Genomic DNA, 15,478 nt, shown 5'->3' on the forward strand with positions numbered 1-15,478 from the left:
GAGGGATTTATATGAGACCATATTTGATATGATAGTGATGGAACTAGAAGGGATATTGATATGCACGGATTTTAACGTAGTACTGAATCACGACCTAGACACCACGAGTACTAGAAAAGGACGAGCGCCCATCAGTAGATATATGAATATTCAGATGACGGAAATGGGAATTACAGACGTTTGGAGGGGGATGCACGCCATGGACAGGGAATACACACATTACTCACACCCACACGTGACATATGCGAGAATAGACTACTTTTTGATGACGACGGGGGACAGTTACAGGGCACGGGAGAGCAGTATAGGAGTGGCGGACATATCGGATCACAGTGCCATATATCTGACAGTAGATCTAGAAGGGAGACGGAGGAACACGATCTGGAGACTAAATGTAGGAATATTAAATAACAAGGGGGTGGTGAGTCAGATCAAGGAGGAGATAGCCAGATATAAGGAAGAAAATGACAACGGGGCGGTAGACCCGAACATTCTATGGGACACACTGAAGGTGGTGATAAGGGGGAAATTGATGGAAAAAACAGCAATGCTGAAGAAGGCCAGAACGGAGACATATCACAATCTGATAGGGAAGCTGAAGAAGCTAGAGGGGAGACACCAGATATCAAAAGAACAGGAAACGCTCGGAGAAATCAAAGAAGTAAAGGCCAGGATAAATAGGGAATTATTGACGGAAATAGAAAAGAAAGCGAGGTTCATGAAACAAACGTACTATGAAGGGGGACCAAAAGCGACCAGACTCTTGGCTAGGAGAATTAGGACGCAACAGAAGTTGAACACGATACACACAATAAGGGATACAAAGACTAATGAAATATTGAGAGACCCAGCGGAAATATAGAGGACATTTAGAGAATACTATGAGAAATTATACACACAGCCAAAAGCAGCGGGAGGAGAGGAAATAGAAACATATCTGGAGAAGCTAGAGTTACCATCGATAGGGAAAGAACAGAATGAAGAATTAAATAAAATAATTACGGAACAAGAACTGGAAGAGGCAATTAGTAGAGCTAAAAACAACAAGTCTCCGGGGAGCGACGGATTCCCATCGGAATTCTACAAGACATTTAGAACTGAATTAGCACCCATGTTAGGGGCGGCGTTCAGACACACGATGGAAGAGGGTAAAATGCCCCCCTCGTGGAAGGAAGCCATAATCACCACCAGGGGAGGAAACTAACTTTTTGGCTTACCAGCCAACTGGCGAGTATCTGATTTTTTTTACCAGCCAAACAGATTTTTTACCAGACAAAAAAAATCGCTAATTGTGATAATTACTTCTTTGTACGTCTTCGTCTAAATTGATTTTCAATCATAGTAAATTAATCACACTGTCTCTACTCTTCAAAATATTACATCATTAAATCACATATTAACATGAAAGAGGGAACTATTCTGGACTGGGTTGGGCTGAACTGGGCAGTGAAAGATGTTGGGCTGGTCTAGGTTATACTGAATGATGAATTGAAAATGAATTGAAAATGGGGGACCCTGATGTAAACAAGACGAAAGTCTTTCTCAGGTCTGCATCCCCTTAACAATTGCATGTATTGAGCCGGACTGTACTGTACGGTCTGTACCCATTCTGCAATCTGTTAAATAAAGTTTTCATTCATTCATTCGTCACAGCTCAACTACTAGGAATGTGTGTCTGACTCTTAAGTGCAGGAAATATTCATCAGAAAGGGGGGACATGATGGAGGGAATGGAAAGAGCAGGTTTGACAGGAGCCGGGTTGAAGGGCATATTGGAGTGTGGAGGAAGTGGACAAGGCATTAAGCAAACAGGACTGAAATGGGGGACCCTGATGTAAACAAGACGAAAGTCCTTCTCTGGTCTGCATCCCCTTAACAATTGTGTGTATTGAGCTGTACTGTATTGTACCCATTCTGCAATCTGTTAATAAAGTTTTCAATCAATCAATCAATCAATACTGGGTTGGGCTGATTTAGGTTGGACTGAGTTGGGCAGTGAAAGAACCAAGCATTTCACTGTAATGCAATAGCTAAATAAAACAACTTGAACTTGACTTGTTACATTTGCACTCTGGTTGTATGCCAAATGTATTCTGGTTGTACTGTACTTGTGCTGTAAGATGACAATACATTGGAACCGAATCGACAACGCTAGGGGTTCAGCAGGTGTATTCTGAATGCCAAGTATGACAACATCACCGTTGTGAAGGGCATATGGGCGAGTGTGATATGGGGGAAACCCGGTAATAATAAAATGTCACTCGGCTGCATTTAAGCAAAGCCGCTCAGTATAGTCGTCCACTATGTTGAATGCGCGTTATGGTAGCTTGTTACATGCTAGGTAGCTAGCCGGCTAATGCTGGTTGACTTGTCATTCTCATCCGACTCGAAGGAGACGCGTCGCATGCTGTTGTTCGCCCCCATGTCAGACCGCACTGATATCCAAAAGCGACGACTCTACATGCAATTATTTTCATCCACTGATGTGTTTTTGTAAGTTTGTCTACGTTGTCAAGCCGGCTGCCGGTGGCAGGAGTTTGTAGGTCTGCGCGCAGTGGTCTGTCCACTTCCCCTAGGTGGGCGGCATCTTCTAGAAAATGAGTGTTCATTGGAGGAGCTTAGAGCGCATCTGTACAACGATGATGTTCATTGGTTATGGTCTGATTATTATGTGGCGCAAATGGGAGGAATCAAGGGGGGAGTCAGAGTTCGGTTTGTGCCAGTGAGCGAATCAGCAGATTGCAGAATGATTTTTTTGTTTTGTAATTACTAGTACTCGCCAGACTGGCGAGTGCTCTTCATGAATTACTCGCCAAACGTAAAAAATACTCGCAATTGGCGAGTAAAGTGGCCTAATTTCCTCCCCTGATCACCACGATACCGAAGGAAGGGAAGGATAGGGAATTATGTTGTAGTTTCAGACCTGTGTCCATACTTAACGTGGATTACAAGATGTATACATCGATAATATCAAAGAGATTTGAGACGTTTATGCCAGACATTATAGATGAAGATCAAACTGGATTTATTAAAGGGAGACAGACACAGGACAACGTGAGAAAGACATTACACATAGTAGAGGAGATACAAAAACAAGGGGGTAGCGCGGTACTGATTAGCCTAGATGCAGAAAAAGCATTCGACAGTGTGAGCTGGACATTTTTATATAAAACATTGATGAGGTTCGGACTGAACGGGAGGGCGATGAAGATGATCAAGGCGCTATATCAAGAACCGACAGCGAGGGTTAAGGTGAATGGCAGCTTGACGGATAGAATCAGATTAGAGAGGGCTACCAGACAGGGATGTTGTCTCTCACCGACGCTCTTCGCCGTTTTCATAGAACCACTGGCACAACTGATCAGACAGAACGAGGACATTAAGGGAGTAAGGATAAAGGGAACGGAATATAAACTAGGCCTATTTGCAGACGACGTGATAGTATACATGAGGCAACCAGACAAGAGCTTCCCGGCACTGATGGATCTACTGAAGGAATATGGCCACTACTCAGGATACAAACTAAACGTGACAAAGACACAGACCTTAGCATGGAACTATACCCCAACGACGGAAATTAGAGAACAGTACGGGATAAGGCTTAGCAGAGCACCACACTGCCAGCGAGAGAATGTTTGTTGACATTCCTTGTGAGAACATCTGAGATAAGAGCAAGTGTCTCCCAGAGCGAGGGAGAGCGGTTTATTTTAATGAAACAGTAGAAACTGCATTTGAATGTGTGAAAGGTTAGCAGTTGTCATGACAACGCGGCACATGACAACGCTGTGTTTTTAGGCCTTGGAAGGAAGAGCAGCGGCCGTTTGTTGAGAGAGTAGCCATTTGCACCGAGTCAAGATGGCCGCAAAGGAGCCACGAGGAGTTAACAACAGATAAAGAACCAGGAAGTGACACGTCAACTAAACCACCATAGAGGAGGAGTAGGTCGCCACCTAGTGGCGGAGAGGGGGTAGTGCTGGGGAGTTTTCATTACCCATAGGGGAATATTTAGATATAGGCCTGTACTACCATCTAGTGGCGGAGTGGGGGAGTGATTCAATAGTGAATCTAATGAGTACAGAGAGTGGACTATTATTATAATAATAATATTAGATATAGAGTTTAATTTAATTAAGGAGTTTAATTGCGGAGGGGGGGGGTAGTGCTGGGGAGTTTCCATTACCCATAGGGGAATATTTAGAGTTTAAGTTAATTAAGGAGTTTAATTTTTTCAAAATGACCAACTGCTTGTGTGTATACACGGTGGTGTATGTGAGAACTTTGTAAAGGAACTCAAAGTGTGGTATAGAGCGACGGGGCATCTCCAGGGCGGCGGAGACAGCCCCGTAGGGTATAGAGCGACGTGACAGCTCCAGGGCGACGTAGACAGCCCCGTAGGGTATAGAGCGACGGTGACAGCTCCAGGGCGATGGTAGACAGCCCCGTAGGGTATAGAGCGACGGTGACAGCTCCAGGGCGACGGTAGACAGCCCCGTAGGGTATAGAGCGACGGTGACAGCTCCAGGGCGACGGTAGACAGCCCCGTAGGGTATAGAGCGACGGTGACAGCTCCAGGGCGACGGTAGACAGCCCCATAGGGTATAGAGCGACGGTGACAGCTCCAGGGCGACGGTAGACAGCCCCGTAGGGTATAGAGCGACGGACAGCTCTGTTGTATGTTAGATGATAGTACGAGTACGTATGTGAGTTAGGGGCAGGGAACCAACCTGCTCTGTTGTATGTTAGAGCGATGCTCGGTTGTATGTTATTATCATAATAATAATATCGATATACAGGTTAATTAAATAGTTTAATTATTGAATGGATTAAATAAGAATTGCACAGAGAGATGAGATGCGGTTTAATTAAATAAGTTTAATTATGAAATAAGAGGGAGTTCGATCTCCAGTGGGGCCTTCTCACACCTAATAAATAGGCAGAGTCTTGAGGGGACACGTCACCAGAAAGAACTGGCGCGCGCTGGGGGTCACCCGTGGGACAAACGTAGAACGCAGAGTGGGTATCGTTTAGCTGCTGGTGTCACGCCGGAAGACAACAAAACAGGGAACAGCCCTGTAGGATTAGATATGGGTGTTGAGAAGGTGGGGGACTAATAGAGAACAAATAGCGCCATGGGCTGTAGGACACTCACACCGTCCAACAGTCTGAAAGGGCGTGGCCATGGCAGGGGCTTGCAGAGGAAAAAATATATAGAGAACGAGCTGCAGGCCCAAAGCCACGGTAGACTAATAGAAAACACAGGGTCGAGTGTACAGAAAAACTGCCGGCGTGGTGTTTCTGCATTCAGAGTCTGGAGAGGGCCGACGGCGGTGGAGATGAGCCTCAACCAAGATGACCGACAGGGCGGAGATGACCGACGGGGCGGAGAGACGGCCGACGAGGCGGAGTCCAGCGGTCGCAGGCGGTGTTTGCCCAGGGGAGAACGAGGCGGACATCGGAGGGGGTTTCCCTGCGGAGACGCTGTTTAGAGAGCGTTTTGAAACAACAGAGCACGAATCATGGACAAACAGGGACTTCCTTTCAGAGTCAATCAGGAGATCGAGAGACGAGACAACAGCGAGAAGTCCGGTGTTCATTGATTAGGAGTATGAGATATAAATGGAGGATTCATATAGAAGATATATGTATAGAAGGATATATATATATATATATATATATATATATAGAAGGTTGATAAGAGGGAAAACAGTAAAACAACAGGATAGAATTATTGGGAGCAGACAGAGGAGCTCCAATTGTGATGAGTCGTTGGATGTTGTTGGTTTTGGTGGTCGGTTTCGGTTCCCTTTGTGCACGAAGGGGGGCGCAAACAGACATCAGGCAGCAAGATCACTGGGTTGACCGTGGGCCGTCTTCGTTTCTTGTGTGCGAGAGATGGGGTTGGTTTGCTTCAACTACAGGCTATTTTTGGCATAATTAATAAAAAAAACAAATAATGATTTATGATTCTGAAGGTTGATTAAGAATCAAAGGGGGGAATGAGGGATTTGGGGGTGCTTTTTCAATGTATGTGATGTATAGATTGGGGGAAGATGGTAGCATCTAACGGTGCCAGGTCAGAGAGGGCAGAAATGTGTTTGGCTTAGCAGAGGAATGAGAATGTTTGTTGACATTCCTTGTGAGAACATCTGAGCTAAGAGCAAGTGTCTCCCAGAGCGAGGGAGAGCGGTTTATTTTAATGAAACAGTAGAAACTGCATTTTAATGTGTGAAACGTTAGCAGTTGTCATGACAACGCGGCACATGACAACGTGGCACATGACAACCAGAAAGGGGTGGGCTATCGTTGCTACGGCGAGGATCTATGAGTCGAACGGTGTTTCCGGGTGTAAGGCAGACTAGAATCTGACCAAGAGCGAGTAGGACTGAGATCACACGAAGACACTCTCTCCTCTCATTGAGAGGGGGGGGGGGGGGGAGGAAGAATGCCACATCAGCATTAGCTTCGGCTACCACGAGGATGGTCTCGGCTAACGAACAGGCCTGACCACTATTGGACTGAATAACAAAAGGACGATAGACGAACACACCGAAGGATCATTAGAATAGACTCTTCAAGGACGATACAATTTGATAACATCTGACAACATCTGATTATGAGGTTCTGTTTATAGCAGGGGTGTCAAACAAATTTTCACAGAGGGCCACATCAGCATTATGGTTGCCCTCAAAGGGCCAAAGACGTATAAATGTTAATGTAATGTAAAATAAATGTAGCTACACATTTACATATTGTTAAACATGGTGTTTCTGTATTTATTACTTATTCAAGTTATACATATTGCATATTCATTTGCATAAATGTAAAAATATATGTTAGCTTATATTATTTTAACAAATAATTTTAGTTTATCAGAACCCCATATTACTCCACCAATCAATGATCAAACCATTCAAGTAAATAACAAAGAAGAATATCATCAAATACAAGCTATGACATTAAGTTTGTTCAAAACCTTTTTGTCACAGTCAAGAGGGGCAGAACTAACAACTGTGAGCTGCAAAGAACACGTGGGACAGATGTAGCAGATGTAACAAAAACAAATGGCTGCACACAACCTTGCAGAGGCCATACATCCAACTAATGGAAGATAGTTTAATTAACTTTAATTAACAGATTGCAGAATGGGTACATTACAGTACAGCTCAATACACACAATTGTTAAGGGGATGCAGACCAGAGAAAGACTTTCGACTTGTTTACATCAGGGTCCCCCATTTTCAATTCGTAATGAAATTGCTATTATGTGTCTGCATGAACACACAACTGTAACTGTACTCAAAAATAACAAAATAAGGGTTGTCTCGTTTTGGGTGGGACTTGTTTGCGTCCCTACAGCTTCTTATTCAATTGAGCGAGATGCTCGGTTATGTCACACAGCCAGTTTGCATCTGACAGTTCAGACAATATTTCTTCAACCCTTTGTTACCTATTCCGCCTGGATCTTTTTTGTATTTTGGGCTGTAAAATTGTCAAAGAATGTCTGAGGAGTAAGTGCTTTTGGCTTTTTTCCTTTGTTACCTCAGATGTTCAACATACATGTATGTGTAAGAATGTGTAATAACTAAGGCTGTCAAAGTTAAAGCTTTATTAATGCATTAACCCACAATTATTTTAACACTGCTATTTTTAACCCAATATTAATGTAAAAAAAAAAAAAAAAATTTTTTACCTGAGCTCTTGGGGGGCCACATCAAATGACGTGGCGGGCCGGATTTGGCCCGCGCGCCGTGAGTTTGACACCTATGGTTTATAGCAATAAAACAATGCTTTTCCTCATAAGGTATCTCACGGTGTCGAAGTGTCGAATTCTTACGGAGGTGGAGAATTAGTATGGTTTATGGATTGCACTAACGGGGGAGATAAGGATCTTATCAGCCAGTGTCAGAGACGTCAGGACCATTAAAATGACACAACGCAGAGGAATTGGATGGAGAGCCAAACAAACGAAGACGTGATACTGGCCAGTTTGATCAGGATCGTACACTGTCCTCTTACCGTTCGCCGATGAGACTGGAAGAAAAATATCCCAATTATTTGACGCCGATCGCCTAGATCCATTTCCAGTTTGTATGGCGCAATAAACGCCAAAATCATATCGATTATTGCATTATGGAAGTGATCCAAATACACGCCAGTGTTTGTCTGTAGTCCCGTAGCAAGATATTACTGCCGGAGGGATTTCCTCGACGCACCGATCACAACTTCTGGTTTTGAGAGTGTAACTCGCCTGACCATCCACCAGGCGGCGGTATTGAGGCGTTGCAATCTCATTCAGGGTCCCGCAGCAAGGTCGGAGGTTGGCTGGATGAATTATGAATGCCATGGAGAAAAAATTAAATATTGATTTAAAAAACGGCATACGACGTTGTTGGCGTTCAACGCATGGCGGGCAAACCCCGTCGTAAGCCGTTTTTTGGCGACCAATGTGTTAATAAATAACCTCATGGAAACATGTGTGCACTCATGTTGACTTTTTACATGCAATTCTTAATCAATTTATTTGAAGTTTATTTGAAAAGAGGAAAATTCGTGGAATGTTGGATAATGGCAAAATGTAAGAAGAAGCGGAACTTAGCGGAGAAACAGGTCGATGTCCTCGTGACGGAGGTCGACGATTCATTTACATACGTGGTGTTCGGGTCTACTGGAACTACATTTTTAAGATAACAAAACGACAGAAAAGCTCTGGACAGACAAGGGGAGACGAAGAGAGGGCAGCCCCCCTGATTGCCTCCATGCATGACATGGGGGGGTAGTACCTGAAGGAAATCCATTGCGAACTACATGCAACCTTCACACAGAAGGGCCTCCCACCAAGCGCCGCATTTGACACCATATCTCACTCCACCCTCCTTAACCGACTAGCCTCCATTGGAATCTCCCACACAGACCTATCGCTATTCTCCCAGTTCTCAGTAAACTGATGGAGAGAATAGTCCACTCACAAATACAGGATTACTTTGACTGTAATGGCTTGAACACAAGTTTTCAACATGCTTACAAACCTAATCATTCCACTTGTTCTGCCCTTACAGTAATGACAGATGACTGGCTCAAGGAAATTGATAACTCAAAGATGACTGGTGCAGTATTACTTGATTTTAGTGCTGCATTCGATGTCATAGACCATGATCTGCTCATCGGTAAACTAGAATGCTATGGGTTTTGTCCAACAGCCATCATATTTATGAAGAGTTATCTCACAAGTAGGACACAAAGGGTTTATTACACTGGCAGCTGGTCTCACTCTAAGGTCTTAGACTGCGGGGTCCCGCAAGGGAGCTGCCTTGGACCACTCCTATACGCCATCTTCACAAACGACTTACCATCAGTTCTGTGTAAAGCAACTGTACAAATGTATGCTGATGATTCCACATTTTACTATGCTGCAAAAACTGTCAGTGAACTGGACAATGTTTTATCAGCTGAGTTAAATATGGTGTTTGATTGGATTAAACGGAATAAGTTGGTACTAAACATCTCAAAAACCAAATCAATTATCTTGGGTTCGAGTCATAAATTGTCATCAATACCAAAAATGAGTTTGAACGTGTCTGACGAACCCATAGAACAGGTAAATAAAGTAAAATTACTGGGCATAATAATTGATAGCCAGCTGTCATGGGCAGAACACATACCATAGTGAAGAAGATGGGGAGTGGTATCTCCATGGTGAGGAAATGTCTTTCTTATGTCCCTACATATATTGTGGGACAGGTGGCAAAATCTTTAATTTTATGTCACCTAGATTATTGTGCACCAGTATGGTCCTCTGCATCCAAAGGTCAACTAAAGAAATTGCAAACTGCCCAGAACAGAGCTGCAAGGTTAGTTTTACATTGTTCCATGAGAACAAACACCATCACTATGCACCGGCAACTCTCATGGTTAACGGTAGAGAATAGGCTGGTTTTCAACACAGTTAAATTTTTCAGGAACACTGTCTTTTCGTCTCAACCTGTTTTCTTATACAAACAAATTGTCAAATGCAGTCAGGTTCATTCTTATTTTACTAGGTCAGCTGATGATGGACAGATTATGTTACCACGTCCAAAATCAAATGCTTTAAAGAGGACTGTTGTTTATCGTGCCATCAATCATTGGAATAACTGCCCACTGAACATAAGTAAATTGAATAGTAAAGTGTCTTTCAAATACCACCTGAGAATGCACTACTTAAATATGTGAGCAAAATATTCTGATGTTGATAATGATGTCTACAATGTTTTACTGTTTTTAGACAATGTTACAATGTTTTTAGATAATGATGTCTACAATGTTTTACTGTTTTTAGATTATCATTGTTAATTGTGATTGTCATATGGATCTCATGTTGTTATGTTTTGTGTTTTCTGTTGTCTTTCTATGTGGACCCCAGGAAGACTAGCTCACCACTTAGGTGACAGCTAATGGGGATCCTTTTAAACAATAAACAATAAACAACAATCCCTAGACTGGTTCCATTCATATCTCTCTGGCCGTACTCAGTTCATTCAGCTAAAATCATTCACATCCCATCCATCCCCCCTCTCCTCCGGTGTTCCCCAGGGCTGTCCTTGGCCCTATCCTCTTCATCATCTACCTCCTCCCACTCGGTCGGATTCTCCGCAAATACAGCATCAATTTCCACTGTTACGCGGACGACACCCAGCTCTATGTTTCCTCCAAACCCACTTCCACTCTCCCTCCCTCTTCCCTCTGTGCCTGTTTACAGGACATCAAATCCTGGTTCACCTCAAATTTCCTCAAACTCAACAGTGACAAAACAGAGGTAGTCCTCATTGGCTCCAAGTCCACACTCACCAAGCACCCCAGTTTCACCCTCACCATAGACAACTCCTTGGTTTCCCCTTCCCCCCAGGTCAAGAGTCTGGGTGTCGTCCTCGACAGCACCCTATCATTCCATTCCCACATCAATAACATCATCCGGTCTGCCTACTTCCACCTTCGCAACATCAACCGACTCCGCCCTTCACTCACCCCCAACAGCGCCGCAATCCTGGTCCACTCCCTCGTCACTTCCCGCTTAGATTACTGCAACTCCCTTCTCTTTGGTCTCCCCCACAAACTCCTCGATAAGCTCCAACTGGTCCAGAACGCTGCTGCCCGGATAATCACCAGAACCCCTGTCATCAGTCACATCACCCCCGTCCTACGCCAACTACACTGGCTTCCCATTAAACATCGCATAGACTACAAGATCCTCCTCCATACATTCAAGGCCATTCACAACCTCGCCCCTCCATACCTGTCCGACCTCCTTCACATAAACATTCCCACCCGGTCCCTCAGGTCTGCCTCCTCCATCAACCTGACCGTCCCCCCAGCCCGTCTGTCCACCATGGGGTCAAGAGCCTTCAGCTGCTCTGCCCCCCGCCTCTGGAACTCCCTCCCCCCCGACATCAGGAACATTGACTCCATCATTCCATTTAAAACCCACCTCAAAACCCACCTGTTTAGGCAGGCGTATGTCTGATTTTATTTTGTCTGATTTTATATTTTTATTTTATATTTTAATGGATTGTGATTGAAAATTTAACTGTTTTTAAATTGTTGTAGGGCGACCTTGAGTGCCTTGAAAGGCGCCTTATAAATAGAATGCATTATTATTAGGGTTCGACCAGGACCCTCTTGCTGTGAGGCCACCAGTGTTGACCATTGCGTGGCACCATTGCGAAGTAGTCGCCGGGACCCCACCAGGTGCAGGCGCAAGCACATGCGGGTTTCGTGTGAGAACAGCGCGCGTGGCCGTCCAGACCGAGTCCGACCAGAAAGCTGAACTCTTTTAATGTTAGTGCGAAGATCCTGAGCACTTTTTATAGTTCTTTTATTGAAAGCCTCCTATCTTTTTCTTTTATCTGCTGGTTCAGTGGCCTGGCCATTAAAGATAGGAACAGCCTACAGTACATAGTGAAAGTGTGCTAAAAAATTATTGGAGTAAAACAGAGAGACCTATGTTCTCTCTGGACGGACCAGTCAAGAAGGGGACGAGCATCATTAATCAACCCCTCCATGCTCTGTCTCAGCGGTTTTCACTGTTGCCTTCTGGCCGCCGTTATGACGTCCCACCAAGTAGGACCAACCGCTACGCCAAATCTTTTGTCCCCTCGGCTATCGGACTTTTAAACACAGACGGTAGTCATTTTAAGTAGCCTTTTGCACTTGGTTGTCTGTTTTTACTTTTACTTTTACTGCTGGATTGTGTATCACATGGAGTGTTTATCTAGCCCATTAGACACCATCCCAACCTCTCTACTAAAGGACGTTTTCAGCACTATTGGTCCCAGTCTGCTTTCCATCATAAATCTCTCTTTGGTCTCTGGTCAGGTCCCCGCCTACTTCAAACAGGCAATCGTTCAGCCGCTTTTAAAAAAGCCAAGTCTGGACGCCTCGTTACCAAGTAACTATCGGCCCATCTCCAAATTATCATTTATGTCCAAGATTTTAGAAAAGATTGTTGCCAACCAGCTTATATCCATTTTAAATGAACACCACATTCTCGACAAATTCCAGTCGGGTTTTCGTAAGCAACACTCCACGGAAACTGCACTTTTAAAAGTATCCAATGATCTAATGATGTCCGCCGACTCAGGTAGATGCTCCATTTTAGTGCTACTGGATCTCAGTGTTGCATTTGACACTGTGGATCACAACATTCTGTTAAATAGGCTCAGAGATTGGGTGGGTGTCACAGGGAGTGCACATGAGTGGTTTGAGTCCTATCTCTCAGGTAGATGTTTCTCAGTCGGAGTAGGCCCCCATGTGTCTGAGTCTGTTACCCTTTCCTGTGGGGTCCCCCAGGGCTCGGTACCTGGTCCGATTTTATTTTCACTATATTTGCTCCCATTAGGACACATTATTAACACTTTTAAAGGCATCTCCTACCACCTTTATGCGGATGATATCCAGCTGTATTGCTCTTTTAACCCTGATTGCCCTGATGATTTTAATTCTAATTTTATTGTTTTAAATGAATGTCTGTCGGCCATTAAGGCCTGGTTAGCTAGCAACTTCCTCCAGCTAAATGAGGCCAAAACCGAGGTGCTCATCGTGGCCTCTGATGGCGTTGCATCTAGGGTGGCTGGTTGCCTTGGGCCCCTAGAAACTAATGTGAGCCCCAACCTCAGGAACCTTGGGGTAAACTTTGATCAGACTATGCACCTCGACACCCATATCAAGTCGGTGACCCGCACCTGTTTTTTCCATCTCAGGAATATTGCTAAACTCAGGTCGATGGTTTCCCACTCTGACCTAGAGTTGATCATCCATGCCTTTGTTTCTTCTCGTCTAGACTACTGCAATTCGGTTCTCACCTGCCTCAATAAATCATCCATAGACCGCCTCCAGTTCATCCAAAATACTGCTGCAAGACTGCTGACCAGATCAAGCAGAAGGTGTCACATTACTCCAGTTCTGGCCTCCTTGCACTGGCTTCCTATACATTTTAGAATTAATTTCAAAGTCCTGGTGCTCACTTTCAGAGCTCTGCACGGCCAGGCACCAGAATATTTAACTGACCTGCTGGAACCATATGTGCCCAGCAGGACCTTGAGGACAGCTGACCAGGATCTGTTGGTCATTCCGCGCACCAGGCTGATCACCAAAGGTGACAGAGCCTTTCAGTCTGTAGCGCCTAGACTCTGGAATGCCCTTCCTCATGGCCTAAGAGCTGTATCGTCTGTTGATTTTTTTTTAAATCAGCTAAAAACATTACTGTTTAAACAGGCCTTTGGGTAATGTTTGAGCTTCTCCTTCAGGTATAGAATATGTCTTTTGTTTTGTTTTGTTTCTCTGTGATGCATTGTGTTTTGTTCTATCTTATCTCTTGAATGGTTTCTTGCTTTTTATTTAAATTTTATTTTATTTCTGCTGTATGTAAAGCACTTTGTGAGCTGTCTGTGAAAAGTGCTATATAAATAAACTTTACTTACTTACTTACTTACTTACTTTTTATTTGCCGTGCTGTCATTGAGATGTTTTGTTGTTTGTTTGTCTTTGTTGCTTGTTGGTGAAGCTGCAAATATGAATTGCCCCACGCGGGATCAATAAAGTTGTCTGAATCTGAATCTGACTTCAGAGCGGGCGGAAGCGCACGGAGGAAGGCACATTTACATTGGAACAGTAAATGCCTAGTCTATATGCGAAATCAGTCTGTTTGAAGATTTTTTAAGATGTCCAGTTCCAGTGTTCTAGTGTCCATTTTGCATGTATAACCAGTTATTATATAATGAATTAGAATTTTAGAATGATGAAATCAGTGTGACTGTACTCCTGAGAAAGTATAGTATGGTTTATTTATATTGGGAAAGATACACACACATTAGCTGGTTGAACAACATCTATGTGTGGTAATATAATGCAGTTTCCCGCTCACGTTGCCCGCCCGTGTGTGGCCAGAACCTCCACTCAGTGGTACCATTAGGGCTTGTGTCCATAGCGGACGTTTTATGAGTTGTCAGCTCCTTCCTGTCATTCATTTCTATGCTACAGGCGCGACAGGCGCGCTCCTCTTCCCAGCGCCGCGCCTCGCGTTTATGAGCTCTCGGCGGCAGCGTTTTTGGGCGGAGCGCTCCCAGCGCATAAAGTTGAAACTAGTTAAACTTTTGGAAAGGAGCGCGCTCATCAAGGTAATCAACATCGAGGAAGGGGCGGAGCCGCGGCAGTCGCGAGACCCAGGAAAACGCTCTGAGCTTTTTTTTCCTTTTTTTCAAAGCGGTCCGCCTTGAAAAAAACGTCCGCTATGGACACAAGCCCTTAGAGTGTGTTATTATATTGTATTAAAACAAGCAAAGGCCTATGTGTCACTATGACCCCAGCTGTCCTTCTGAACCACCAGGAGACGGACTGTAATTCTAGATCTTCGCTATTTTAACTATCACCATGTATAGTCAGTGAGAGTCACCTCATTCACTCCAACACCAACCAGAAATGTATAAAAGTCATTGTGATGGAGGGAGCTGAACGCACTCCTGCTGAGCCCAGAGCTAAGTAGAACCTGTGTCCACTCTCAGCTGTTTGTGTAAATACTCTGTAATATTGAATATTCACTCTGTAATACATCTTTGATTGCTAAACCCTCTCCTCATCCTTCAAGGTCAATCTAAAGAAAGCAACAGTGCACAGCATGTACTGAACCGAAGGACTCACCCATTGAAACGGTTCGGTACATTTGACAAGCCGTTTGGAATTGACCACGTCCGGTTTGGCCGGATCCTGAACTGGAGGGAGGGTGTGTTAGGAGTGCAGAAAGGTAGAGAGAGGGGGAGAGAGACAGAGCGGGAAAGGAGAAGAGAGAAGGAGAGAGGAAGTGGGTGGAGGAGAGGGAGCAGCTAGGCCAGAAGAGAGAGTGACAAAAGAGAGTGAGCAAGAAGATTGCGGTTCCTTATAACTAGCACAGACAAAGAGTCGTATTACTACAGTATAGATGCATATGTAGATTCTGATTGGTGACGTCCCCT

Source organism: Notolepis coatsorum (assembly GCF_963971535.1).
Source record: "Notolepis coatsorum genome assembly, chromosome: 5".
NCBI lineage: Eukaryota > Metazoa > Chordata > Actinopteri > Aulopiformes > Paralepididae > Notolepis > Notolepis coatsorum.